The sequence below is a fragment of the Elephantulus edwardii genome, unplaced genomic scaffold, assembly GCF_000299155.1.
Source record: "Elephantulus edwardii isolate Elephantulus edwardi_28Jun2011 unplaced genomic scaffold, EleEdw1.0 scaffold00053, whole genome shotgun sequence".
Taxonomy (NCBI): domain Eukaryota; kingdom Metazoa; phylum Chordata; class Mammalia; order Macroscelidea; family Macroscelididae; genus Elephantulus; species Elephantulus edwardii.
In genome coordinates, this window is record NW_006399803.1 from 8,404,814 (window position 1) to 8,409,053 (window position 4,240).

At 37.1% G+C, this 4,240-nt stretch overlaps 1 pseudogene; it reads right to left on the reverse strand.

Moving 5' to 3' along the window:
* Window positions 1–1,126: 1,126 nt before the first annotated feature.
* LOC102846902 lies at window positions 1,127–1,932 on the reverse strand (annotated as a pseudogene).
* Window positions 1,933–4,240: the final 2,308 nt, after the last annotated feature.

Here is a 4,240-nt window from a genome sequence, read left to right on the forward strand (position 1 = left end):
TATTCCTTCTCTCATTTTACTTACTGGTAATGAATCAGGCCATATTTTTTTCGTAAGCTGTCTCTTTTAATAGCTATATAAGATAATCACCATATGACCTTTGATTTATTTCTCTAATCATAGTTTCTTTGAACTTCCTGAGAAAGAAAAATTACCTGTTTTAAAATATTCCATCTACTTTCATTATCTACTCTGTAAATATTATCTTTCTTTTAGATAACTGCTAAAATCCAAGTTTCCATTGCCTATGTTTTATAAATGATAGTAAAGAGGCATTATACATAAAACCTGTATAAAAATTGATTGATGCCAGTAATCTTAAAGACTTGTTCATACACCTTCAGATTATTCTTCTAAGGGCTGAATGAATATCCTTTTTTTAATGGACATTGCTTGAATGATGTCTTGTCTAGTGCTTCTATAATGTAGATACCACAAGGAGACAACTTTATCAAATAGAAATTTATTCTCTTATAGTTTAAGAGACTACAAGTCAAACTTTAGGTGCCAGCTCTAGGGTTATACTTACTCACTGTTAAAGGTAGAGAACTTGTTTTCTTCAGCATCTTTATACAAAGTGCTCCTTAGAGACCTCCACATGTCCTGGCCTTCCCTCATGTCAGGAAGCTTTGTAGAGCAGGAACCTGGGTCCAAGAAGACACACTCCATTCCTATTAATTATTTCTTGGTGTTACTGAATTCCCTTCTCTCAACCTGATTTCCTCCCTTTTTATTCTGTAGTGAGATTAAAAAGTTTTACAGACCACCCCCGAGGGAAACTAGGATTAGGCATGTGAGGGGATTAAAGGAGTGTTAACATTTCCCCCCTAATCCTTTTGTAGCTGTTTGGTTTATCAGATAATGGATTATTATTCTCTAGCTTCCAAACAGTTTTATTACATACATGTATTTTTGTATGTAACTCAACCCATGATAAATGGGCATAACTCAATCCATGATAAATACTATACTTGTTCTTTAGCTATTTTTAAACATTATACTTGACTTCTTTAATTTTAAAGAATTGTTTTACAGTTTTTCTTTATTATTAATCCTTAGGCTTGCATTGAGCCATATTTTCTTTTTCACAAATAATTTTTATTTGTAATTATGAAAAGGCTGAATTTTAAGCAGATTCTTGAACTGGTGGCTCATAACCATCAGCTCGTTCAACTTTTGCACCTGTCTCATCTCCAGTAGCTTTTCCAGAGCTACCACCTTCACCATGAAGCTCCATGAGGTAGCCCAATTAAAACTTGGGCTTCTTGAGCATTTTTACTTTCCTAACAAATACATCATGGAGAGGATAAATAGACTGGCAAGCCTTTTCTATGCCTTTCCCAATGCTGTCTGGAATCAATTTATTGACCACCTCTTTCAAGTCATTTGTCTGCACCTCTCGGGTCATGATTTTAATCATTTTCTTCTGGATTTGGCAGACCTGTTGGTGCTGGGCATAAGATGCCTTTCGAATCTGATTGTCGCGTTTTTTGGTTTTTTTTTTGTAAAACCAACACAAAATAGACGAAGTAAATAACCATCAGTGGTTTTGACATCAACATGTGCTTCAATCATGGTCTGCCATTTTTTGACCATGGAGCACATTTTGTCGCGGGTAAGATCCATGCCATGGAAGTTGGTGAGGCAGTTTTTGCCTTGAACATTCTCAGTAATCAGCTTGAATTTTCTAAATGCAGCTTCGTCATTTTGCAGATCAGCAAGGCTCACTTCAAAAACACGACCCTTGAGTACATCAGGTGCAATTTTGGTTCCTTGAGTCCTCATGACTAATGTCTTCCCAATATTTCTTATATTGAATATTGCTGGTGACTTTACCTCATACCAATCTTTCTTAGAAAATGCATCAACCACTTTCTTCTTGGCTCCTTTTTTGCCACCTTTTGTAAGGCGCTTGTTCTTGCCAACCGCCATATTTTTATAATTTTGATAGGAATACTGTTGGTAATGTAGTCCACGTATTGGAAAGTGGCCCTTAATATTACAGATCCAGAGTAAAAATTTCCTTCAGACTGGAATTTAAGAGATCATATTTCATTTTTTCTCTCTCACACACGCAGGTACACACGAGTTCCAATGCTTAAAAACATTCAAATTTAGACCTGAGAACACACAGAGAAATAATGTCAATTCTGCCAGCCACTAGTGATGTCTGTTTTTCTTGTGCACCTCATTGTATTGTATGTTCTTTCCCTTCACCCGTCTTTATAAGTATATGTTATCTAGTAACTGATTTCCCCCCCCCCCCATCTTTCTCTCCTGCCATCTCTGGTAGCCATATGTCTTGGCTCTCTTACTATTGCTGTAAGAGAGATACCACAAATAGATGACTTTAACAAAACAAAAATTTATTCTCTTACAATTTTGGAGGCTAAAAGATCAAATTCAGAGTGCCGGTTCTAAAGGAAGGTTTCTGATTGTTCGCGAAGAGGTACTTTGCCTTCTTCTACCTCTATAGGTTCAACACCTTAGAGAGCACCATTTCTTCTGGCCTTCCCTGAACTTGAGGAGCTTCCTTGCACAGGACTTTGGTCCAAAAGACATGCTGTGCTCCTGGTCATTTTTCTAAGACGCCAGTTGCTTCCTCTGTTTGCTTCCTGTCTCCTTCTGTCTCCCAGAGATAGGGATAATTGGCCGTTTAGTACCACAGGGAAACTCCCCTTCCATTAGATCAGGGTTGTGACCTACTTAAGAGGATTGCATTCTATTCTAATCTCTTTACAACTGATTGATAAAGTCTCAGATCTCTTTCTGGAGAAAGACCCATGTCATTACATCACTACCTCTAATCCTACTTCATTGACATCATAGAGGTTAAGATTTACAACACTTAAGATAATTACATTATGCTTGGAATCATGGTCCAGCCAAACTGATAGTTATTTTGAGGGCACAGCTCAATCTATGACACCATCAAGAAAGGTTTCTTCCTATATGCAAACCTTTTCTTAGCTTTTTATAATAGTGGGATCATACAGTCTGATGTGTGTAAGTAACCATTGTTTATTCATTCATTCATCTGTTCATAGGCACTTAGGTTATTTCTATCTCTTTGATACTCTAAATACTGTTGCAGTAAAACTTAAGTGTGGATATATATCTGCTCATCCCCCAACTTTGTAAGTTTTCTGTCATCTCTCTGAAGAAAATCAGTACTAGCCAATGAGAAGTGTTCTTGTCTTCATATACTTTTTTTTCCTTTTTGCATGATAAGTAGCCTTGTAATGAGGGAATTATCTAAGGCAAATACGGAATTCAGGGTGAAAGGTTTTTATTGACTAAGATCAGGATTATGAGTGGCAGGGAATGATCATGACTCATTGAGATTGTAGTCATTTGAAACTTGCAGATATTCCCCTAGGGTCATTGTGTATTCACTATTGAATGCAGAGTTCTCTAACCTTGGCTCACAGAGTGGGGGGGAACCAATCTGTTTTAGAATTCTCCATGTGGGTTTTAAATATTGTGTTCCTGGTGGGACAGAAGGATGAGCCCTGAGCCAGAGGAAGCAACATGTTTTTAGATTGTCTGCCACATGCTGCTTTCATCATGCTTTTTGGAGTTGGTTACACCAGAGTTGTTACCGCCTCACCACTGGGAGTCTTGTTACTCTCCTTTGTTTTGTGATATTGGTCAATCTATGCTGTCCTTTCTAAGCCCATTTACTTAACCTTAAAATTTAAGGATCACAATAAGTGGTTGTAAATGTTAAATAAGCTGTACAGAAACACGTTTGCCGTATATTCATAAATTCTCTATCAATATCAGCTTATGTGAATGTAGGAAAATTAGAAATTGTTAAGAAAGAAACGGAACGCATAAATATTGACATACTAGACATTGGAGAGATGAGATGGACTGGCATGGGGCATTTTGAGTCAGACGACCATATGATATATTATTCTGGAAATGAAAAGGTGAGGAAAAATGGAATTGCTTTCATAGTTAAAAAAGAAATTTCTAGATCCATCCTGAAGTGCAACATTGTGAATGATAGGATTATATCCATACGCTTACAAGGAAGTCCAGTGAATACCACTATCATTCAGATACATGCACCAGCAACCAGAGCCAAAGAAGAAGAAATAGATGATTTCTACCAACTCTTACAGTCGGAGATCGATCAAACATGCAATCAAGATGCATTGATAATAATGGGTGACTGGAACGCAAAAGTGGGGAACAGGGAAGAAGAATCAGTAGTTGGAAAACATGGACTTGG